The sequence below is a fragment of the Coloeus monedula genome, assembly GCF_965178545.1.
Source record: "Coloeus monedula genome assembly, chromosome: 10".
In the NCBI taxonomy this organism is placed as follows: domain Eukaryota; kingdom Metazoa; phylum Chordata; class Aves; order Passeriformes; family Corvidae; genus Coloeus; species Coloeus monedula.
The window spans coordinates 21,952,552-21,979,046 of NC_138790.1; positions in this window are offsets into that span (position 1 = coordinate 21,952,552).

Genomic DNA, 26,495 nt, shown 5'->3' on the forward strand with positions numbered 1-26,495 from the left:
TTAAGGGAAAGTTTTCTTCATTTGAATCACATCAACTTGCATACAGCTCCCTCAAATTGCCTTGCACTTGTCAGGCAGTAGGACCAGGAGGAGGAAGAGCCCTGGCAGGGAGCACAGGCAAGACCTCACTGCACCCCTGCCTGAGCAGAGAGAAATCTCCTGCCCAGACAGTCATCCTGGGTCCTTCAGGGAACCAGCAGACCACAGCTACAACTCACTTGCTCTACAGAGCCAGGACACTTAAAAAAAAAATAAAAATTTAAGTATCTATAATTAATGGAAAATAACTCTTCCGAAGACAGAAGAGGAGGGAAGTTGGCAGATCTAATCTGCCATCCCCATTTACTTTCTAACTCAAATACAAATCCTCTGCTTGCCATGTGAGGTTAGTCCAGGCACCAGGCCAAGGCTTTGCTTTTCCCTCCCGAAGTGAAAGGACAGATCTCCCGCTGCCACGTCGCTAACACGGAGCCAGAAAGCAGCACCTCGTCCCTACCCAGCACTGCCCACAGCTCCACAGCTGCAGCAGAACCACGTCACTGCTGGTAACCAGACGGGATCAAATTTGCTCAAAGGTGGTGTTATCAATGTCCAAGTGAACTCAATCACGTAAGAGTGTGTTACTGTATTTGCTTATATTTTCATTGAGAGAACGTCACGGAACCTTAAATTACAGCAGGGCCAATAATAATAATACACTTGGTCTACTGGCAAACTAATCCAGTCAATACTATTTTCCATGTCTTCGTGTATCCGTATTTTCTCCGTCCCAATTCCCACATTTCACTCCCTTTCGTCCCCTTGCACTAACCCAACAACTGAGGACACACTGAAATCAATACACAGTAGTCTAGAAAAATCTAACACAGAAAAAAGGAAAGAGAGAAATAAGGATTCACTGAGACAGACCTGAAGGGACTCAGGTGCTAGGAAGGGCAGGACTGGAACAGTCTAGAAGGTCTGAGAAACTGAAAAAACTTTTCACAGTAACATTTTAGAGCATAATATCATCCTGTTTGACTGCATGATCCCAAAATGCCAAAAGGAAGTGAAACCGTTGATGTCTAACTTCAGAGTTTTAGATCTACAAATATTGCCTTTCCAGTGACATAGCAGCTCTCACACATCCACTGAAGCAACCTATTCAGACGCATACAAAATTCAAGTGTAGCTGCCTTGTTCGTTACACAGATTGTGGTTACAGAAGTATCTGAATGACTTGACTCTTGTGTTTTATCCAGAAGCGGCTGCTGTGGAAGAGATCAGAGACCCTTTTGGTTGCACATGGCAGAATTGCCTAATTTCCACCACATCACCATTTCCTGCCCACTGAACAAGGCAGCTGGAACAGCTGGACAAGCACGTCCAGCCCTGTTAACCTAGGGGGGAAAGGGTAAAGATAAAACACCACACACACAAGAGCTTGAAGAGAGAAGACTTAAATTAGGTAACAAGACAATTCTTTTCTGTTTCACATATCCTCGCAGTCGTGGGCATACGATGCCCTGACTGCTCCTTGCAGTGCTCACTGACCCAAGGAACAGCCTTCAAGTCAACAAAAAGTTTGCACTGTATGTCTAACGAAGTCACAGAGGATGTTTATGTTTTGTGCAGTCACTAAAAGCACCGCTGAACTTAACAAGCAATAATAAAGATCTGTTAGAGCAGCATATGGAGTTGCAAAAAATAAACATGTGCAGAGCAGAATTAAACAAGTTAATTTTGCCACCAGCTGACACACAAGAAACAAGGATTAAGGCTCAGATCATAGACTCATGAAATGGTTTGGGTTGAAAGGCACCATAAAAATCATGTAGTTCCAACCCCCCTGCCATGGGCAGCAACACCTTCCACTATCCCAGGCTGCTCCAAGCCCCATCCAACCTGGCCTTGGACACTTCCAGGGATGGGGCAGTCACAGCCTCTCTGGGCAACCAGTGCCAGTCTCACCACCCTCACAGTAAAAAATTTATTCCTAGTATCTAATCTAAATCTATCCTTTCGGTCACTTTTCTCCATGTCAAACTCTGCAGAACTTTTCCTTTGTTGAAAAATCTCAGCATTCCTCTTTAACCATAAGATTTCTCATGCATTGGTTATGGTCAGCTATGAATAATGTAACCTGCATGTTCAGTGCCAAGTGTGTAAGAGTGTGACCCTAGACCTTCATGAAGCAAAACTGGTGCTATGATCTAGTACTAAAATTCTCAATGAACCTTATATTGCTTGCTATTTAAGGCATTTTAACTTCCTGGCATGGTAGGAACAGCTTAACGCCACCAAGTACACCACAAAAATCATCCAGTAAGACACTACCTGGGTCTCTGGTGAAATCCACAGGATACTTCTTACTTCTGAACATGACATTATTACCTCACCAAGTTAACCACAATGTGAAATACCAAGTCATTTTGGTTTGGTCCTTTAAGGTTTCTGTTTGTTGACTTCTGTTGTTGTTTTGAGGTGCTGCTGAACTAAAATGTAATTAAGTTTTACAACAGATAAACCTAAAGGACAACATACAAATAGACAGTTACATAAGGAGACACCATGGGAATGAACTACCTGCTTGCATGTAAGCAAAACACAGAATCATCAGAAAATCAGGCTTCACTTCTGCGTATTCTGGGTGTTTGATAATCAGAGACCAGGAAAGCATCTGCAGCAGCCTAAGTAACAAACTTCTGCTTAGAGAACAGTGAGAAAATGACTGTCAAACAAGTTGACTTATGAACATATCAGCATATACCTTGAATTGTCATAAAATTAACCCTTTATCCTCAAAACATCCAACATACATTTCCTAAAAGTACAAAAGGAGGTTGAACTTTTTAGAGCAGCGCTGATAGCCTGCAGGGTCACAGTGCACAAAGAGAGCAGGGGTCAGTCTTTTGGCTGTCAAGTCATTTGCACTGATCCAGAATCTTAAGTGTTTAACTCCACAGTTTCTACAGGGGATTATTTGTGACACTGTGGCATTTTCTCTGCTCCTCCAAGCCACATAAGGTCACTCATTTAAGAGGAGACAACATGTTCAGACATCACCACAGACATAGTGAAGCACCAATTAACTATGATTTATACTGAATTTAGATTTAATTTTTGCCATCCCTTTCTCTTTTCCGTAACACCACCAACCTTCTGCAGGTCATCCTGCTTCTGGGTTACTCTCCAGGCCTAAGCTCTCCACAGACCATGCGCAGTTTAACTCTTTCTAACGCTGCCACCTCTTACACACGACAGCCAAACCACGAGGCCACCTCACTATATACTGCCAACCTGTCATTTCCTTCCTTATAGGAACATCCTTGCCAACCAAGCCAGAAAACTTCTGACCTGCTCCTCAGAAGCAGCTTTTGAAGATGGATTTTCCCTCCTTGTATAGCTGGCTGGGACCCATACCATCAACAATGCCTCAACCTATGACTCAAGAAGCAGCACCTGTGGTCCTGTCAGATCAGGCCACTTCAACTCTTCTGAAGCATGTGGGGACCACATACCACAGCCTTCCCGGGTCATTTGTACCCACCTCAGAGCCAAGACACAGCCACCCGGGCTGCAGTGCTGGGCACACCCCACTGCACATGTGGATGGACACGTTCCTCCCAGCCAGCAGCCCCATGTCCACATACCTGCACTTTTAGTCATGCAGGGGCCACACGTCACAACCAGTGCATGAACAAGAGCATGAAGTCAAAGGGAAGAGGACAGAAGGGAAGGCAGCGTTCCACAAACACAGATCTGCTGCCCCTCCCTTGCCCACATCTGAAGCATTCAAGAAAAGCCAGCAAAGAGCAAACATCGTGCCAAATTAAGTATTGTGTCTCTAGTTGCTCAGCTCCCCAGACACATGGATTGTCAGATGGGTTGCTCAGGAGGCACACTGCTCCCGTGACCAAATGCTGCACCCCGAGCCCCACAGCATGGAGCATGAGAGCAGAAGAAACCTTACTGCATGGCTAAGGATCACCTTTAACAGCTGTGCAACCAACAGAACATAAATCATACAGAGAGATAATTAAAAGGAAAACCCTACTGTAGTATCAGAAATCACCTGTGGCTAATGAATAAGTGCGTTAAAGAAAGGATGGGCAAGTGGGACACTGAGAAAAGCAGAAGAGCTCAGAGTTAAAAAAAACCAAACCTCACTAAAGCAGAAGCCAATTCCATAAAAATCCAGAGTAAGAAAGAGTTGTTTTCTTTATTTGCTTTTCTTTGAGCCGCCACAGCTTCTAACACTTCCAGCATTCAAAAATAAAGACTTGTTGCTCTCTCCTCCCCAAGGCAGGCTTTGAGAACAAATTTCCTAGTTAACCTGCCAAAGCAAAAGATGTGATAGCAGCTGAATGTCCCTCTGCCCTGCTCGGGGGATGACTCAGTGGAAATCAGCCCTCAAGAAACATGTTGTCATCCTTCAGACAGTGCAACCAAATAGGAACAAATTCCTCACCTTAAAAGCCATGGCTTCCAAGGTAGCCACAGTTCAATACAAGAATGTATAACAGAGGAACAACAATAACAATGTTTTGGGAAAAAACTACAGCTTATTTTTAGCCCCTTTTTTCAATTTTTAATACAGTTAATAAAAATATATCTCCTAACAAGACTATAAAATCATTTCCTCAGAGCTTCAGAGTGGCACAAAAGAACAGGATATTAATATGTGCTAAGCAAAGTGAAGTAAGAACCGGGGAGAACAAGACCAACATTTTAACTGTTCAAGCCAAATACACTCCTCAAAGCCAAACACCAATTACCATCTGCTACAAGAACAGAACACACACGTATGCAGGCACGTATGCAACTGGGTCCCAAACTTGCATCCAGTTCAAATACATCTAGAACAATCATGTACATGGTATATGCCAATTTGCCTTATCTAGTCACAAAAGGAGGAATTTTTCCTACTTCAACCTAAGCCATTATTCCTGATACTTTAACACTGTATGAAAGACAAAATACTGAGTCCTCCAGCAAAGCAACACCCTTCCTGGAGTCAGTCAAGCCCAAGCTGTGCCTTTGCTTTTCAAACTCACCACTTGTACCAGTGCTTAGAGACAAAAAACCCAACTATTTGGGCATTATAGGCCCAAAACAGTCCACAAGCTCTGCAGTTCCAACTTGGTCTCTTGTGCTCTGTTAATTTATTCTAACGAAGTGATGCTTCTGCTTGCCATTTGCTAGTAACAAGACACTGAAGGCAATTTTTTCCTCTTCTATGAGTTGGCATCACGTGAATCCACAAAAAATAAGAGGCTGACCAGAAGGAAACCCACTCAGTGCTCTCATTATCCACAAATGCTGTCATCATTTTTTTCGTCTGCACCATTATTCCGCATCAATAAACAAACAAGGAGCAGAGCAATGCGTAACACTGAGTAACACACCCGGATCAGCTCAAGTGTCTGCAAGCATAAGGTCACTTATGTCACGTGAACTGCCACTGAGCAGGGACATACTTCTACAACAAAGGCAAGTTAAAAAGGAGAATGAATTCCTTCAGCTAACTAATCATACACTAAAGGAAAATGGTAAGGTCATCCTGAAACAAATCGGGACAACTCTCTACTCCCATGCTGTTTGTGCTATCAAGATAGTCCAAAATAATCACACCATCTTACTTCACTACAGCATTGGGCTTGACTAAAGAATTGTGTGGAAATATTTGGGGCAAAAGATAACACTGGGATTTAGGTTATAAACATTGGCATTTTATTAGTGGGTGAGTGGAGAACAGGGAGCAACCGTGTAAAATTGACACAGCTGCACAGAGGCCCAGAGAATCTACAAACTAAGCAGAACACATTGATTTTGCTAGTTTAGATTAAAAGCATGGGGAAATCTGTACACATCATCCCAAGCATCTCTGAGGGTGGCAAGGGTCATCTAAAATTGTTGTTTATTGAAGTTTTTATTAACCGCCTGAAAGTAATTTCTCTCTTTTCAAAGCATTCTTTTCAAAACATTCCTGAAAACATGAAGTATATGTTTAAATACATGTATTCACACATTCTATTATGAGAGTCCTTTGCAAGGACCTAATAATAGGAATGTCCATAATTATGACTAAAGCAATGATAAGAGACCAGGATGTAAAAGCATGTTTTAAGGTATTTGCAATGCTGCCACAGAATTGCCATACACTAAGTCAACACAGAAAAATCAGACAGGCTTATCACCTTCATCTCCAGAGAATTCAAGTGCTCGCTTTCAGTTATTCTAAATCTAACAAATAACAAGATAAACCAAAACACAACAGCAGAAACTTCTCTCCTGAATCCATCTTGTCAATGCACTGAGTACCTTCTAGAACAAGGAGCAGATGCCAGAATAAGCAAATGCCACATATCAGTAACAGCTGCAGTTTTGTCCTCTTCAAAAAAAGATTATAAATTACATATTTAATTACTTAAGAATTGTTTGTTGCTTCATATTACAAAACTAACACTATACATAGCTGCAGTTTACTAAGCAGAGTATCCACATGGCAATTTTCAGTATATCACCATTATAAACTGTCACCACTAGAAAAACAAATAGAGAATGTTTTTTATGCAGCTGCCTTTTTGTCTGTTATCTGCTAACAAACACCACAATTTACTTGCAAACAAAGAATTCCTCAGATCAAACGCAGAGAGCATGTCACTGGAGAAGCCCTACATTTTAACCTCTAAGCTCAAGGAAACCCATCCTTTTCCCAATTAAAAGCACCACAAAGATTTACTCAAAGCTGCACTACCTGGGACCTCCAGGGAATATTCCTGTTCAAGAACAGACTTTAACACACATGACATTTTTCTTATGTAGTTGCTCAACAGCACCATCATTTTTCATCCAGAGCAGAACACAGATTTAACATCCACAGCACCATTTCTGAAAGGCAACTCATCTCTCCAACACTATTGCAAATTCCACAATAAATCACATTTAATTAGTTTGTGCTTTTTTATTTTTTCCTAGCTGTCTGGAATCGAACAGCGAGCAGGCTTCCAACTTCAATTTTGCAAAGAGGTGCTTAGAATAAACTGATAAAAACACCAACCACCACATCCCCACTGGAAGCTATTTGGAGTTATCTGCTCGCTGACACACCAACATTCCTGCCTGTAGATGGCTTGCATATCCAGCGGCTCCTATTTCCACTGCCTTGTTTGAAGAACTTCCCTCTTCCTACATACCTTCCATCTCCAGGGACGGATCACACAGGGACACTAAACCTTGGCCGTAGACAAACACGAGTTTTGATATTGCTGTTTCTAAAGGATCCTCCACCACACAGCAGTGCAGAGACAATCACTGAGGCACAAATCCTCTTTGGGCAACGCTTGAGAAACTCTTTGCCTCGCCGGTATTTTGCACAGCTGGGATTTACACAGGGCTCTGCTGGCTTCTTCTGCTATTTATTTTATTTGCTGGACACTAAAGGCTACTGCAAACAAATGGGACTTCGATAACTTGTGGCATGTTGCTCAAAACAATGCCAGTGCACTGGGACACTATTTCCAGACTTCAACACTCATTAGCCACTTCCTTGGTGGAATGATGGATGCTCTCCCAATGTGTCCCAAACTGCAACTCCAGGCACTCCAAAGAGGTCACTCCATCTTCCCTCGTGTCTTTTCTTTGGAGGGAAGTGGCAGACTACAGTGAAGAGAAAAGCACTGTAGAGAGTCATTTGTTTTATTCAGGTGTGTTTGGGCTCTGGGCCTTTTATTTAATTATATGTATTTAGTAGGAATTAAGAGCCCCACGCTACAAATATTTACTCATACTGTAAATGTTGGTTCTGACAACCTACATTTTTGAGGGAAAAAGTCAATTATACTTATTAGAAAGTTCATGAATACAACCACACACATGCAGAAGTTTGCTGCATTGTCTGTGTATATTGCACAGATTTATGAACTGCGTAAATTTGACTGCCCTCAACTGCTTCTCTTTCTCAGAAGACATAAAGGACACTATAAAGTGAGGAGAAAAAAAACCAAATTCTCTGCTAAGAAAGAGGTATAATGGAGAAATCTTCTTTCAGTTCCCTAAATACTACACGTAGGAAAAAAAAGTGCCAGGATAAACAGATTTCAGATTGGAAGTTACAAACTCTTCTGACACTAAAGATAAAATACTTGCAGTACGGAGTTACAGCTCTGAGCTTCTTGGCTATAGCAGAATATCAGCTTATTTTGGCTGCTAACTACCTTCATTTCTTATCCTTTGGCCAACTATAGGCTAACAGTATGAAAAAAACCTCTCACTGCTGTCCCAGCAGTGACCTCAAACCCAAACCAGAAGAGTCCCAAAGGCCCAAAATTTAAAAAAAAAAGAAAAAAAGAAAAAAAGTTAAAATATATCAGCTTCCACACAGACTCATCTCTGAGCTACATTATAAGCATAGTAGCTAAAAGATACTGAACTGGGAAGAACAATACATGATACTTCTGGGGCAGCAGACGTTTCTGCCACAGCAGGGTCCCAATACAACCACAAATCACAACAGCTTTGAAACTAACAAGAAGGAACCACAAGAGTGCTGAAGATTAAGAGAAAAGCACTAACAGACCGCTTCTGTTCGAGACCCGAAATGACCCCGGGAACACGGCCAAGAATCATTTTCTTACTGGTAGCACCGGCAGCTTATTCTCCGACTGCTGAGAAAGACACACGGGCGGTAGATGGGCCAGACCGGCGCTGGACACGGCGAGACGAACAAGATGCTTCCACTCAGGAGGCAGCCCGTGGCCCATTCCTGAGGTTTATGGAAGCAATGCCTTTATCTGGATTTGCAGCCAAGCACACATTGTGTCATCCGTGTCCAGACCAGCCGCTCCCCATCAGAACAAAGCGCAGACCCAGACCAGTTACAGGCACTGAGGCACTGCCAGGCCTGGCACTCTCAACCTTTTTTAAGCAAGCTCTGCTGCAAAAAAAAAAAAACGTTGAGAAATAGTGTTCTACACTTAAAAACCTGTGGAAGTTTGAAACCCCATTACCTAGCACATTATTAAACTCGAGTTAGACTGGTTTGGCACCTTTCAGGAACATACTGGCTGAGCCCTGTGTTCTGCAGGGTAAGCGGTTAAGGGATAGAGCAGCTGTGGTTAGGGCACAGGGAACTGGGATACGTGAATCCTGTTCTCACTGATCCAGCACAGAGTCCAAATAACAAATTTTTAAAAAATCCAAAATAAAAAAAAGAAGACCAACAAGGAACTGCAATCTCTGCCTATCTCAGTTCCCCCCTCCGTGATGGGGTAACTACCCCTTTAAGGCCAGTACTTTCAGATACTCAAAGGACACAAAGAAATGCAAATGAAATACAAAATTACTAATATGGAGAGAGGCAGGCTTGCCCCGCGCCTTCTATTCTACAAATATAGATGGGATAAATGGTTCGTTACATTTAACTCCAAGCCGCACTACCTCCGCCAAAACCTTATTTAAATAGAACATTTCTGAGAACCGGGGAAGGGGGGGATGCAGCTGTGGTCTTAACCTAAGAGAGGTTAAGCTTTTAAAAAGAGTTGTTCTTTTTTCACTCCGTCTGCTGGTCGCATGCCATTTTAAAAAGGTGTCTGGCAAGCAAAAATAAAAAGTTTCCAGGGCTTTCCTTCCCCAAGCCGCCTCTGCCAGGAGCCGGGCGGGGAGGACGAAGCCGAGAGAAGACGGTCGCGCCTTTCTCCAGCTTTTTCTCCAACATGCCCTCTGGATCCCGACGTTCTGGAGGCGGAGGAGCCCCCCGGTTCCTCCACCTGCCCGCACCCTCGGCCGGGCAGCGGGGCTGCGGAGCGGGGCTGCGGAGCGGGGCGCGGCTCGGAGGGCGCCGCGGGCAGGAGCCCCGCACACACCCGCGGTGCCCGCGGCCCCCGCCAGCCCCGACCGCTCCCGCACTTCTCCGCCGGGAGCCGCAGCGGGCGGGGAGGGCGGCGGCGATGACAGCGGCCGGGCCGGCAGCCCCCAGGGACAGCCGGGCGGTGCTGGAGCGCCTGTCCCGCCGCCAGCCCCGAGCGCGGCCGCTCCCGCCCGCCCGCCGGGCGCTCCCCGCGGCGGGGGGAGCCGACGGGGCGGGGAGAGAAACTTTCCGCCGAGTGCGGCCGCGTCCCGCCGCCGAACAAAAGAGCCGGGACCGGGAGCGGCGCCGCGGGGCGGGGGACGCGGCTCCCCGGCGCTTGGAGCGGAGCGGAGCCGCGGGGCTCCCCACCCGGCAGCCGCTTCCCCGCAGCGCCGCCGCGTCCTTACCTGCGGGAGGGCGGTGCGGTGCGGGGCGGCGAGTCCCGGTTAGCTGGAGCGAGTGCCGGGAGGACTCGGCGGGGATTCCGCCATGTCAGTGATGTCGGCACCACATGGGGCCCCGGCCGGCCCACGCTACCGCGCACTCTGGAGTAGCGGCTCCCGCCGAAAAGGCAGCCGAGGCGGGCGTGGGACGCCGGCCAGCCCCGCTCCGGCCCCGCCTCCGCGCCGCCGGGGCGGGGGCTCGGGAGGGGCGGGCTCGGGGCGGACACGGCGCTCGGCCCCTCGCCCTCGCCCCGCTTCTGTTTCGCCTCGCCCCGGTGTCGTTTCGTGTCTTCCGCTGTTCGTGTCCAGCCCGATCCGCTCATCGTTACTTAGAATCGTAGAATAATAGAATTAGAGAATCATCACCTTCAAGATGATCCAGGCCAGCCGCCCACCCAGCAGCACCGCTGTAACCCCTAAACCACATCACCCAGCGCCAGGTACAGACGCCTCCTGAACACCTCCAGGGATGGTGACTCCACCAGCATCCGTTCCGATGCGAGACCACCCTAAAAGTAGAACATTTGTTTCTAATGTTTAATCTGAACCTCCCCTATCTCAGCTTAAGGCTATTTTCCTCTAGTCCTCTCACTCCAGGTGCGGTGGAAAAGACCATCCCACAGCCGGCTACAATCTCCTTTCAGGGACTTGTAGAGAGGGATGAGGTCTCACCTGAGCCTCCTCTTCTCCAGATCAAACAAACCCTCCCGCAGTTGTTCCTCGTAAGGTGTGTTTTGTAGACCCCTCACTTACTATCAAATATCACCCCTGGAGCACACATCACCCACCGAGCCTCCCCTTGTCCACCCAGCCCTAGCAGGGGTGTGTGGTTGTGATGGATGTTGGAACGTTGTCACCAAAATGCCATTTCTGGCAGGGAAGCCCTTTGCCCAAGCCGTTCCAGGCTGAGGTCAGTGCATGTCCCCACACATGTCCTCCCCTTGGTGTCTGCTGCAGGTTGCTGCAAAGGTGAGGCCTGTGCTCCCATCAGTGTGGTCATTCCTACGTTCCCATCAGTTGGGAGCGAGGAGGAAAAGCTCTAGGCAATATTGTTCAGCGCTAAAGAAATTAGCCTGACTTATTAAACTGTGCAGCCCTAAAGAAGATAAGTTTATCCCCTGGCTCTGGGAGAGAGCCCCAAGGAGCCATGGTGGTCATTCACCTCTCAGCACTGCATCCAAGCCACAGGGGAATCCTGACTGGAGCTTTAATCTGGTTACAGGAAAAGCTTAAAATAGGACTTGGCCTTACCCCCACCACAGATCGTAGCCATGCTATGAAGGGTCTTTTGATTTAGCCTTGGTCCTTGGGGAAGCCAACCATCCTCTGCAGGAGCTCCTCGCCCACACGTCCTGTGCTCTGCCTTCTCTCCATCACTATATTCTTCAGTGTTACTTTTCCCAACAGCTTTTATCAATGATTGATCCACTTTATCCGCCAGAGCAAGGTTTCCTTTCAAGAACTGGAAAACCCTCTGGAGTCTGAGGCAGCCCAAGTGTATTTTCTTCGGCTTCCATTAAAATATCAACACAAACACTTTTCCCGTAGGACTCCTTGATGTTCTGCTTCTTGCTGAAACACACACTAAAGAAAAATCAGTTTGGCATCACAGCTGAGTAAAAGCATCATGCCCAAACAGGCTGGGTTTGGGGCTTTTTTCTACATGACTAAAACCCAGAAAAATGAAAATAAAGTTATCTGAAATAGATAATTCCGACGAAAATAACAAATAGGCATTTTTCCCATGGGAAAGATTTTTCAATGTGGAATGGTCAGCCAGCACTAAGTATTGTTCGTCGTTAATTGCAAAAACTTTTGTAATGCATAAAATCTAAAAGTAGAAAAATGTTTTGTTTTATTATTGACCCAAAACATGCAGACCTTTTGATGGTCCTGGATAGAGTTACAGACCAGATGAGATTAATTACTCACTAGGGTGGTAAAGACTTTACTTGGTCTCATAGACTGTTCTGTGAAAAAAAAAAAGAAAAAAAGAGAAGGGATAGTGAAGACATTGGTTTAGAAGGGAAAAAATCACTGACACAAGTTGGAAAATGAAGAAAAAAAGATAAAATTTAAATTAAAGAGTAAGTAAAATAAAACTTGGAGAAAATAAAATGAAGAGAAATAAAGAAGAGGAAGGAAGTGGAATCACAGGACTGATTTGTAGCTTTTCTATCTGATGGGCCAAAAGTCAGGCCCTCATCCAGAGAGTCGGAACAGGGGCTCCAGGCACGAGGACATTTCCAGTCTCACCTGGAACTGCAGAACAGCAGACTCACAAAATCTAGAGCAAGGTCAGCCTGGACCTGGAGCAAATGCTGCCTTCTCCTTGGAGCTCCTCCTAGTCATCCCCATGGCCCTGAAAAACTGGAAGAGCAGATGATTAACAGCAACAGTAAACGGATTCAATGGAGCCTGGGCATGGTTCAGGAACCAAGGGACAGGGCAGGGGAGAGTGAAGCAAGGATTGCTTTCCATCAGAGAGTTCCTACATAAATAACAGATAAAACTGTTTCTTTTATGGCCTACTCCCTGAACCAGCTCATCTAGGAAGAGCATTACTCAGACCAAGAGGAAATGTCTTTTTCTCTGAAAAAGGAAAAGGATTAGGTTAAGTGATGACACAGCAGGGACAGACAAGTCACACTGGAGAAAATGACTGACCTAAACTATCATCCAAATAAATACAGACCAAAGCTATGAACTGATTTTTCTGTTTTGATGAGTCTGGCTTTTTTGTTTTCAATAACATGCATATTTATCTTTTATCACAGTGAGATCTTTCTGTTTATTCAGGAAGCGAGCGACGTCAGAAACACGATAGCGTGTCTCTTCCATCTCCCTTCCCACATGTGCTGCTGCAGAGGAGCAGGATGAAGGGGCTGTGCTCTATCCTTCTTTGGTCTTTCTGCTGGATCTCTGTCCCCATGACAGTCACTCTGAGCTGCAGATACAGAAGCCCCAACTGCTTTCAAGCAGGAATTGTTTAGCTATCACACAGTAACAATTTTGGCACTGTTGACTGAGGCTGGATCCAAACCAGTTCTAAATCCTGTATTCTGCCATCATCTCCATCAGCCATCCCCTCCTATTCGGTGGCAAAACCCAGAGAGGGGCCCATGTCTCTGTACAATCGGGATGTGGCCTTGGAGGTCAGACATCATTGCCAAGGCTGTGAACACAGTCTTTATTCTCTCAGCATACTTTGCTTCACATTTCTGATGGGATTTGAGTTAAACTGTTACTATTCCCACAAGCTACATCTTCTGTATTCTGGAGGGCAGGCAGGCAGAGCTCTTGGCATCGGTGCTGTTTGACAGCATACAGAGCATGCTTTGATTGATTTATTTGCTGAATACCATGTTGGTTTTTACCTGGGATATACCGCCCTCAGTCAGCTTTAACCCTGCATAGCACCAGCACAGAGGGTGGATGGTTTCACTCAAACACTGGATGGACTGTGGCTGCAGGAGTTTTCTCTCTATGTGCATTATCACATCTCTGAGCAGCTGTGGGGTGAGGACTCACGACTCAGTGTCCTAACAGTTTACATTTATCCACAGCAAGAGCTCCAGGTTCAGACTTTTTTTTAATGCTGATGCCATGATGATTTTTTTTTGCCTTTTCTTTTATACCCCTGCTTTACCTTTTTACAACTTCTGTATTCTTAGTGCTTTTTGCCTACATTCTTGGACTTGTTTGTTCAGCTGGGAGACTAAACATTTTAGAAGCTTCATAGGGAGTGGTTAGTGTGCCCCAGACCCCAAGGTCCTCTCCAGAACACATTCTGTAAACTAAGATAGAGCCAGCCAGGGGAAGGCTCCTTGGGGAGGGGGCTCATTCGAGCCTCTCATTGGGGAATCTTTGATAGATCTGCTGATTAGTGACACCTATAATGTTACACCAGATCTTTTGGTTGGGGGCATTGCAGTGGGCACTGAGGTGCATTTCACCTGGCCATGGTGCACCTAAGGATCCTTAAAATAAATACCAAAGTAAAATCCCTTTTTCCCTTCTAACCGTGTCTGAATCTTGATTTTAAGACCAGGAAAGGGCATCAATGCCAGCAGCAACTTGGATGGAGAAAGACAGAAGTACTCAGCAAAATTGCCTTTGGTGACCCCTCAGGCTGAGGGCATGGCCCTGAAGCATCCCTTTCTTGGACCTCACCCTGCCACTTGAGAGGTGGGACTGGCAGGATGCTCAAAGCAAAGGTGGAAGATCTCCTTACAAAAATATCCAGAACAAAATGATGTAGCACCTCTCCTCTCTTCCCTTCCTTGTGATGACATAACTTATTCCAAGGAATAAGGAGAAGGCCATACAATATGTTCTTTTCTTGTTATTAAATGCTTTTTTGTCATTATGTCTCACAAACCAATAAAGTTAGTGCAACTTAAACAATTGAGTACTCAAAATCACACAGTACCATCTGGTTGTGGTAGTCTTCCCTCACTCTTATGTGACAAGAAAAAAAGAAAGCTAAAGTCAAATTAGATTGTACAGATTAAAACACAATAATTTCCTTCAATCCTTGAAATTCTTTATTTTCAAGATAGTGCCTGTGGAGACTGGCACATGCAAGAAAATCTGGATAAGTGTATATAGTTTATAATGGTCACTTTTACTGCAGGGAATCCAAAATTCTGCAGGACACTCTTTCTAAATAAGTAGGGCATGTAAACACTAGCACAAACCAGGACTTCTGTCTGTACCTCTCTATTTAAAGGAAATGAATGCGGGTTATTCACTCAGCATATATTCACAGGTTTGCATTCATAAACTGACTGAGTTTGTACTCATGGTATTAATTAGCAGATTTTCCCCTTTTTAGGATAACACAGGTCAGGGTTTCTCATGCTCAATAACATGTGAAGAAATTAGGGCCCAAAAATCTTATTGTTGGGATAAAATCAAAGGAATAACCTCTGTATGACTCTGAAATAAAAATTCTCTGCCTCTTCTGTTAGTGCAGTGCATGGTAACGCTGCATTGCACATCAGTGTGGTAAAACCAGTTACTTATTGGACATCATTTTGTTACATTTAATGAGCAAGTCTTTAATTTGGCCTTTGAATCTCACAGAGATTCTACCAAGCAATAAATAGAGATACTACTAAGCAACAAATATGTCCAGTCAAACTGTGTTAGGAGTCACAAAAGACCAGAGAATTTCACCAGCAGCTAGAAGAGGCCCTCTAAACACCCGTGCCATTACTGTAAAGGTGTGATTTCTGACACCCCAGAAGTTTTTGTTTGTCAGGGATATTATTTTATTAGCTGTTTCTTAATCTTTACAAAGGCATAATGGAAAGAAAAGGTTCCTGCTGCCCTCTCTTCCATGAGAAGCACCATTGTCTTCACAATTTGTCTGTTTGCAAGCTGAGGCCTTACACAGGGCATTTTTCACATTTTTTCGTCTACGTTGGTTTTATAAGTTTAAATAAGTTCCTGTCTGCTGAGAGCTTCCAAAGACCATTGGCACTTCACCAATTCAAGAAGCTTGCCATGAAGATTACACACCAGTGGTGCTTATTCAAAACAATAACTTCTGACCACTGCACCAGAAGAAAATACTCTCATTTATTGTCTTGTAATCATGCATCTCTGCAGTGTTAGTTCCAGTTTTGCCAACAAGAAGGATGTTCCTTTTTGATATTTTACAAATATTTCAGCTAAATCTCCTTAACACTGTGCAGCTCTTTGGCTTGTTAGGTTTGCTTGGGGTTTGTTTTGTTGAAAGCTCTTGTTTCAGTTCAGGCTCTAAAGAAAACAAAGCAGTATTGCTCGCATTGTTAAAACCAAAAGTAGGGCCATGGGAAAAAAAAATCTTCTCCTTGGAAAAGTTTGGAGATTGGCATTCATGAAACAGCTGGAGATGAAACATACAGCACTAATCCTGTCCAGTTGCTCCTGATCATGTTGCACATTCAGGAAATTCATAATTAGGTGGTTATATCCCCAGTGTTTCCCCTGCAGCACTCTTTACAACCAGCAGTTTATCTTCTTGTCATTGAAAAAAAACCCAACAACAACAAAACCCACAACTACAAAGAAAGAAGAGGGGGAGAAAATACAAGCAGGAATGACTTAAAATATGCTGAATAGTGTCTTCTCCCGGTAAAAAAAAAAAAAATCAGATGTTGTCATTTCAGTGCATACCAGCAAACTTCTGCTGATCCATTGCCCTTGTCTATCATGGAAGTTTTCCTCTGTGCTGTCTCTCCTTCCTCTTCATAGTATTTATTTTTCCAGTTAATTTTTTTCTTTTCCCTTGCCTGTCATGCACCCGCTTTCCTGTACAGGGCAGCCACACCTGGCAATTTAGAAATAAACGCTTTAATAAGCAAACATTCCTTTTCCTTGCCGAGTGGAAGCACTAGACATGGAGGCTTTATTCCTAGCTCCCACCAAGGTTTCTAGTGAATTCCTAAGTAGTTTCTGCTCTTTATTTTGATTCCTCTAGTGGTATCATGAAAGCCTTTTCCCACACACTGGGAATCTTCATACTGCGTGCTACAAACGGTGTTTTGTCAAAAATTCATCTTCATTTTAAATCAGTCAAGGTACAACTTGAAGGATTTTTCTTCTTTTCATAGCTGAAGAGGTTTTCCCAAGGCCGTACCAAAACATTTATATTCTAGACACAATAATGTATCTTTTAAATCCAACAGCCTTATCTACTGTTAACTACACACCTATGCAATATGGAGATTTTTGTGTACGGGGAAATCCATGAGAAATGTTGCCAACTTTGGAACTAAACTGCTACCAGTGGCCCAGCAGGTTTGCTCTGCAATAGCAAAGCATTCAATATAAGCTTTTTAAACTATCACAATTACTGTTTTTTCCCCCAAAGTAACTTCAAAGAAGACTACTCAGATAACACTTCTAGTTAAAGTTCAGGAGTTTCCACGCCTGTGATTAGGAAGCTATGCTGGTGGCTCAGAAGTCTGGCTCTTCAGAGATAAAAAAACCCACAGCAATTTCATAATGCCTACAGTGAATGCACAAATAACTTTAAAACAACAAGAGTCATAAGCCCCTCTGGTGCTGACAGTTCCAGCCCCTAGATCACGAGATGACCATAAATCCCAGTGAGAGGAGAGGGAAGAGCCAGCCCAGCCTTGCTCCCAACGCTTCTTATCCAGGGGAGCCTTGGCCATATTGTGTGCACTTGTGGTTTCCTCCTCCTTTCAGATTTTTTCTAAGTGTGTTTTTAGTCATAAAAGCAGCAAAAATAGACCTAATAATGCCTTTTTTCCTGTCTGGCTATCAGGAAGCATCTCCAAGTCCCTGGCTGGCATTGTGGAAGCAGAAGGCTCACTGCTTTTGAATGGAGATGCCCAGTCATGCCTGTCTACAAGTCCTCTTCCAAAACATCATGGAAGTGAGACAGATTCCTCAAAAGCTCTATATATCTGCAATAAATTGAGAATCTTTATACCAGATGTAAAGCCCCTATGAAAAAAATATCACCAGCTTCCAGTGTATTACCTAAAAAAAATCAAGCACTGAACGATTTAAGAGTTTCACATCAGATTTTTCTCCATCAATGATTTTTCCAAGAGCTTCCCCAAAGCTGCATGGAAATACATCAAGTGCTACTTTGAAAAGCAGTCACGTTTTAAAAATTATTTACCAAGCTGCTAACTTTTCCAGACTTCACAGGTGATGCCTGAGATTGTTTATCATCATGAAATAGATACATTATTGAGTCTGGAATATAAATGTTTTTTTGGAAAAACCTCTTCAGCTAACCCCGCCTCAGGCTAGAATGATCTTAAAAATAATGCATATTTTACAATTCTATTACCTTTTTTATCTACAACAAATAGCCAGGCTTACCCTCTCTATCATGCCCTGTTACACACACTATCACACCTACACACACTTTTAACTTTTTTTTTTTAAACAAAGTTAAGATCTAGCAACATGCCCTAAAAATCAACAAAACCCGAAATTATTTTTTTAAAAAGGGAGGAGCAACTGCAACAAGGAGGTCAATATAGGCATTGTGTTGTGTCAGCTCCTACCTTCCTGTGTGCACCCCAGCAGATCACAGCTGAGATACACAGTGATGTTAAATGGAGTCTGCATCAGTCCTGAGTCATTCCATGACTGAGAGGTCAAACGTGGCCTTAAATCTCACTTGAAAGCTGACCACAGAGCTGATACAGGGCTGGAGCTGTGATTGTAGCCTGTTAAAATAAGAAAAAAAAAAGAGAGAGAAAATAAACTCAGGTGGATTCTTTACAGGTTTCTGCTGCTGCTTTTCTTAACCCTTGAAGATTTGTGTAATTTAAACAACTCTAGAAGGGACAGGAAAGCAAATAGAATAATTTTCATTACTGATACAATGATTATGTGAGGCTTAATTAATGGGTGTTTAAAAATATACCTTGTGATTTCTGAAAGAAAGTTGTTACAGAGGAAAGGTGCCATAAAAATGGCAGTTATAATATAAATCTTATGCCATATACAATAAAGATAAATATAATAGACATTTTAGAAGGATTGACAAAGTTCTCATACACATACTTCAGATTTTTCTTTTTCCTCTCCCCCCACATCAGCTTTAAAAATATAGTCACAAAATAAGGAGCAAGGTCACACTCCTCACCAGCTCCTCACCACAGAGCATGCAGCTCTTTTTCCCTGATTTAAACTCTATGTAAGATTTGCAGAGCTGATTCCCAGTGCACACAGCCAGTCTACATTTGGAGCAGGGCACAGCAGTCCCCTTCTCATCCCTGACCCCCAGCCCAGAGCTGTCACGCCCCAGCCAAGCTCTGGTCCTTGATGCAGCCAGGCAGCACTACAACACCTGGGTTTCAGACTTTGGGAATGCCTTCAGCAATCCATTTGCTGCTCACTGGCTCCATTTTTATTCCCAACGCTGTTTTACTGTCCCAAATTCGCAAATATCCTCAGGGTCTCACAGTCTGTCCATAATGTTTGTAGCTTCCTGGTCTCTCTCAGCTCTGTTTGCCAGGATGAGGAGGGGAAAGGGCACAGATGCCCAAGGAGCCGTGGTCGCCCTGAGCAGACCACAACTCTTCTCAGTCCAAGTCGTAAGGCCATGGTTACATGAGCAAAAAAACTGGATCTGTGTACTTGCAGATTTCTTCCCAGCACATTTATCCCAGAGCAGGCACGTCTCTTGAACTTGTCAGAGTGCACGGTGCCGTTCGTGTCAACGCGACACCTTTGTGCTCACCCCACATCTGCTCTGGGAGTCAACGTATGGCTGGGATGGAAGCGAGGGACAGTGCCTGATCTGGCATAAAGCCTGGCTGTTCAGAGTTAATCCATCAGAATTTTTAAAATAAACTGGAACTGGCAGAGAGTTTAGACCATGTAAATACTTGATCTCATATGGCAGCACTTTTTAATCCTGTCCCGTTCAAAAAATAAATGTATTCTGTTGTCACACCTCTCCCTTAGTCCTTTGGGGTTTTGGTTCTTCTGTAGCTATAAAACAGGGATCCCAGCATTTCTATAACGGGATTCATATAAATTCCTCATGAAAGCATGCACCTACTTGGAAGCAACACTGAATTGATATTGAACATTTCTTCTGAATGGTACTAAAATCCTCGGAGATTAAACTGAAAATGCATCAATCCTTCAGAGTGCTGGGGGCATGTATTTATATTTAACTTAATCCTGAGATTAACATATTCAAAATAGACTTGGCAGTTCATTATGAGAGAGCTATAAAAGTACTCTGAAGTATTCAGAATAATCAAGTGAGCACATGCAGTATCAGGGGCCAAGATGGAGTTATTTGGAAAAAGCGTAGTTCTGTCTGGCACAAAGAACATCCAATGATGACCAGAATTCTAATTTCAACAAATGCTCAAGAGATGCACATATCTTACTTTGCATTTCTTGTGTAATGCTACATATGGAAAGAGAGAAAGAGAGCTATGATTCTATTCTTGTTGGGGAAAGATTTGAGCTTCAGAGAATTTTTTAAGTTTTAGTAACTCATTTCCTTTTACAAGCTTGAACTTGATCCTGGAAACTGCTCATTTCCATTCTTCAATTGACTTTGTGACTCCATCTTAGTAATAAAAAAAATTACACCTGAGTACTTTAAACATCATTTACTGAATCTAAAAAAGAGTAAACCCTTGCAATCCATAAATTATGCAACCAACACTTAAACTTAGATGTGTTAATCATGGCATGGAGGAAACACAGTTAAAGTGAGCTGATACAAGTGCTAGATTTTCAGTAGCCAAAAGATACTGCTAAAGAAGGGCAAAACAAGAACCTTTGTTTTTTTTTGGTGATAGGTCAGTCCAGTGAGCAGGTGTCTTTTCGCTTAGGACACAGGTTATGAGAATGAAAGCTAAGAAAGTGAGAGCAGAAGAAATTTTAGACAGGTAAACTTTTGTATAAGTCTGCTAACACCTGGTTGCTTTTGAATACTAACAGAGAGTATCAGTGGGATTTCTTTAAAGGGGCTGTGTTGCAATCACCTACAGCTAAAAATAAGAGACCATATGATAGCCAGAACACGCAGCATGTGGGAAAACCTTGACAGGCCACGGAAGAGCAGACAAATGGGGTTTGAAATCTGTGATGAAACGAAGTGATCTTTTGCCATCTCCTGATTAATTACCTTGGCAGAAGCAAGCTGCTCAATAAGGTTTCTTTGGGTGTAAGATGCAAACCTCAATTCATGCTGCTTAATTCAAAGGCAAAGGCAAGAGCTGGGTTAAACCTCTGGTATCCCTGCATTGTTCAGAACAGAGACTGGATTAGGCTGAGCTTTGCTCCCCAAACTGTGGCTCCAGCTCCAGGGTCATGATGCAAAGTCTTTGGTAGGAATTTAGGCTTGAGCTATTGCTGCCCCTCGCTGCTGGCTGGTACCCCTGTGCTCTGCCCTCTGGGTTCTTCTGGCCCTCCTGGGGTTTGCATCAGGGCTGCCGATCAGGTCAGGATATTGACCTGGCTGTGAGCCAGCATTCCTAAAAAGGTTTGGGTTTAGTTTTGCTCCTCAAACCAGGTATCTCCATGGCTGGTTTCCAGTGGCACCTAAGGCAGGGGTGTGGGCTGCAGTACAGAGGTAGGCATGGATGTAAGAGGAGGACAGATATTTACTAAGCCAGCATTACTGCCAAGCACATGCAGCAACATGACTTCGAACCACATCTCGTCCAGGCACGTCACATACCGAATTCCACCAACGGGAGACAATTCCCCTTCAGTTCATGTGGAAGGGACTTACGGTTTAGCATAGGAAAAGCTCTCTTATTTCCTCTCTTGCCAAACATTTCTGAGCAGCTACAGTGTTCACCCCATTGACAGGTGTGAAACTCTACCTGGTCACTAATCCCTTACCTGCTCCCATGCATAATTAACTGCTGAGCATAAATGTAGCCTGCAGCATTTTCTGTTGGGAGGAAGCCCAGCTGCTGCAGAATGAAGATGCAAACTTGCTGCAATGCCAGGGTTGTATTGCCAATCTCCACACACCCTGAGTCATGTGTCTGCTGCCTCAGTTCCTCCTTTTTTGCTTCCCTGATGAGCACATGCATGCACTCACATGCACATGTGCACAAACCACACGCTGTGGGGTTCAGGAAGGCTTCCTGCATCCAGAATTATGCAGCCCAAACTACACCTAAAGGTGTTTTCTAGGGCTTAAGTGCTTCTGGATGCTTAATAAAACACTGAGCTAAGGATCTCAGTGAAGTCCATGGTGACGTAGAAGGGAAGAACCCCAATTCCATTGCTGTCAGCCAGCCAGTTGTCACCTCCTGCTCTGGAAGTTTAGCACTTCTGTCTCTTGCTATTGAGCTTTTGCTATCATGATCCTTATAACAAGGTCTTTTTAGGGTAGGTAAAAAAATATTTTCTTTCCATGGCTGTTTCAGGAACATTCATTTGCATTTGCTTGCTTTTTCTGCACGCTGACATGCAAATATGCAGAACACCTGAACAGATCTCCATTCAGAATTGCTCATGTTACTGTCTAAGAAGCAGCTGAGCCCCCGTCACTTTGTGTACAGTTCTCTTTCTTCAAAAAACCTGGAGTTAATACCTTATCAGGATAAATCCTCTGCAGCTGAAGAATTTCAGAACTCAAAACATCTGAAAAAATTAATACGGCAGCTTCCCGGTATATCCCAAAATCTTCAGAAACACTGAAGATGAAGAGAACCCGCTGAGAATGGACAACGACATTGAAAGGAAGCCTGTGTGGAACAGTGGAAGTGTTTGGAAGGGAGACTTCCCCAGGGTGAAATGTTACTTAGCTGCAGGACAGTTTGAAATGACCTGTCTGTGCTTAAACTCCAGATTCAGCTCACCCAGACATGTTTGTAGCCAACATCAGTCAGAGCCAGCATACTGGCTTCTCAGGAATCATTATTCTTTTCTTGCCTTTTGCTTTTGGAACTACTTCAGAATTAGCTGTGTACTCAGACCTAAAGTTATAAATGATACCAGCAAAAGGGACATGCCTTATTTCGCCAATGCACACACCTGTTGGAGCTATTTCCCTCGGGGAATTGCCCTCATGTGAGTTTTCCTTAATGTCCAATACCAGGTTACTTGTTTGTGCGTTTCAGTACTTTCAGGAGGGTAGAATCTGGCTAGATTATTTTTCTGTACTTTGGAAGAAAGCACAGAAAGAAAAAGGTTTTTATTTTCCTCAGATGGTATTGGTGCTAGGTGTGGTTCATGTTTTATTTCTTCTTTGAGACCTGTGGATTTTCTTTGACTTCCTCATTGCACACCTAAACTCCTCTCTGGTGCACATGGGTTTTCTGAGGACATCAGTCATCCCACCTGGAGGATGAATTGTGATAGGTAATACTCTGAAAGGACAATTCAAGGCATCCCTTGGGGCTGCCAGGACACACTGTGCTCCCCACCTCTACTGGGATTTGCAGTAGACAAACCAGTAGTGAAGCCAGGACAGTGACACTGTGATGAAGAGGATGGGATCACTTTGTAGAGTTCTCAAACAATGGATGTGTTTATCAACCAGACAAGGAACTCCTTTGGTGGGCAAGAGTTGGTAAGGTTAGTTTGAAGGTAAAGAGATGGGGTGAAACTGAGTGTCTCCTTTGGTTTTATTTTGTGGAATGAGAGGCAGAAACATTGCTGGAAATTGGAGTTTTTCTCACTGCTCCGAAGGGTGGTTTGACAGACATTTCCTACAGAACAGAGACATCCTCCATACACCTCCCTCCTCTGCCCATTTGCAGCTTTTCTGACCCCTGAGGGTTTCTCACAGCTCAAGAACCAAAGAGAAAGAAAAAAAAAGGGGACATAAAACCTAGGTTTTTAACACTTCCTTCCAAACTCTTCTAGCTGGGTTAATTTTGCTGCCGTTCAGTTTATTGTGGTATTTTCTTTCAAGTTTTATGGACACTAGAGGCCTCTTCACCTGTGATATTACTGAGACTCTTTCTTCTCAGGATTGTGTCTATCCAGCTCAGATGTCTTTGATTGTATTTTACCTACTACAAGAAGCAACACACCCAAATCACTGGTGGTGTTCAGACTCCCACTGACTTGTTTGGGTGTCCCAATTCAAGGAAAATGTGCAAAAGCAAAGACAGCATTAGCTTAGTTCCTCTTGACCTTCCCTTATCTGTAGACAGAGACATGGGTCCATAAACTCAGTGTTTAGTTAAAGCATAACTGCTGGTACTGTGAAGTTGGTAATGAGGAAAATGAAGCAGAGATCAAAAGATTCGCTTTTTTGTGGATTTAATTTTCTTCCTCATCTTTGCACTTTGGTCGTAAACACTGCCATTCCCCCTCTGCCCTCCTGTTCCACACACTGAAGATTAAGTTGGGAAATATTTTTAGAAAAGACATGAGTATACAGAAGGGAGTATTAGACTGTGACCTTATAGCTGCTTTTGAAGTTTTTGAAAGCTACATGGCAAACGTTCCCAGCATTTCCAGATTCTCAGAAAAAGGAGATTCGAAGACTGCTCTTCATTAATTTAAAGTGTACTAACTAATTGGCCACATGTACGTTTATTCCCTTTCTCTCATGCATGCACACACAGAGCAAAGCCAACACACATATTCCAAGATGCCTGAAACAAATAATGGACCCACAGTATTGCCTCAATCACTACTGGCATGGGAAGAAAAGTAAACAGCAAAACAGGAAAAGGAAGGCTAAAACTAGATTAAACAGATTGCTGCATTCAAGAGTGTGCAGTCAGCTGGGAACTTAGTGGAAAAAAAAGAGTTGAAAGGAAAAGTTAAATAACATACAGTCCTCTCTTGTATTTGTGAAAATCCCTCACCAGCTGTGTGGTAAAATGCCCTTAAACTAGCATGCAGTATAAATCTTGGATGTACAGAATTAACCTTTCATTCATGAAGGTAAGCAAAATATCAGGTTATTCCTCATAGCTGGAATTCAAATTAGGCCCAGATTGTTCGACAGGAGCTGGGAGATGACAGGGATCGAGAAAAGGCGCTTCTTTGTCTCAGTTACAGGAGAAGAAAAAAAGTAATTTCTCAAGATAAAGACATGTTACCAATGGAAATTCATGCTGCATATATGTAACACAATATGGTTTCAATTATCTGTAAGAGGAGGTGTGCAAAAATCAAGGTGATTTAAAAACCTGACCTATCACAAAAGCCAGCAAGATCCCTCACTGTTTCTATCATTTGAAGCCAAAATCTCCTGCTGAATACTCTAGTCTTTTTTAATCCTGGTTTGGATTTGAACTTGAACCCTAGGTCCTAGAATAAATCAAACCCACATCTTAACATGCTCTTTCCAGACTGTTTCTGATGATAACACAACCTCTATCAAAATAACCTGGCTTTGCTTCTGCAATGATTTCCAAGAGCTACAACCAGGAATTTTGCTACTTTTCTGACTGACTGCACAGATATACCTTTCCAGGTTAGCTGGCTGAGCCAAAAAAGAAACCCTAGCCTCCTTCACCACTGTTTTAGATTTTTACATTTGGAAATATGAAACTATTTTAGAATAAAGACTCTGTTGGGACAACCTATCATGTCAGTTAGGGAATGCTTTTCCCTCCTGTCTGATCTTCAAGAGCAGTTAAACAACTTGTCTGCAGTATTTCTGAGTTCTGCTGTAGCCTCATAAATGGAAAGAATTTTTTGGAGTGAAACGTGTTGCTGCCCATTGGTCAGAAGGCACAGAAAGAGACTTTTCAAGTAAGTTAAGGAGAAATGCATCTGTTGTTGCCCTGAGAGGAACAGCTGTAAGTAACCCTAGAGACTCTTTTCACCACAATCTAAACCCAGGATGTTCTCCTGTTGTGCTACCAGGGGTATTATGTTTGGGCAAGGGCTGTCTTTCTGATAGAATGTGTAGCACAGGACACTTCTTCCTTAATCACAAAAGTTGTCTCCTCCAGGTCAGGAAAGACCTTTCCATTAGATTAGCCCAGTCTGGGCAAGTGAATCCCACAGGTTCACCTTCAAGCAGTTATGACTGAAGTTATTTGAGAGCCAGATGTCTTTCATGGACTCAAACCTGGGCAGATAAACCTCCATTTCCAATGATGTTTCTCATAGGACATTACTTAACCAATGTCCTGCAGCAGCACTTTGGTATCTTGTTTCTAAAATATGCTGCATTTCAATTTCCAAGTGATGGAGATATAGATAAAACTGTGTGGTCTCCAGTGCTTCTGGAGTCCTAAGGACAACTTACAGTGACTTATATTAGCCCAGATTCCATTGGATTGGATCATGGCTGGTTGCTCAGGTCAGTGCTAGGGTGGTTTGTGCTGTAAATCTCAGATCTGTATCTGACCTGTAACAAACAGATTTGAAGTTCTAGGACAGCCAATATCTGAACCTGTAAGTATTTATCCAGAAATGTAGAATATATATATATATATATTTAAAAATAAATTATGGATGTACGTGTTGTTTTTCCACCTGTATGAGCCATAGACAACAAAAGTCATCTCACGGAACTGGAAACACCCTTATCAGATATGAAATCATGACAATAAAACACAGGGCTTCTATATATAGAAGTAGGGCAGTGGCTCCCTGGTTGTTATAATTAAATTTTATTTTATTTTTCGGAAGATTCCAGGTACTGGTACCATAGAAACAACATTAAAGCACTAAAACCCCAAGATGTAAAGCTCATTGCTGTCTCTCCAATATTAGATTTTAGCCTTTGTGCTCCACTGGTAATGCAGGGAATGGTGCCTATTTTAGCAGCTGCATCA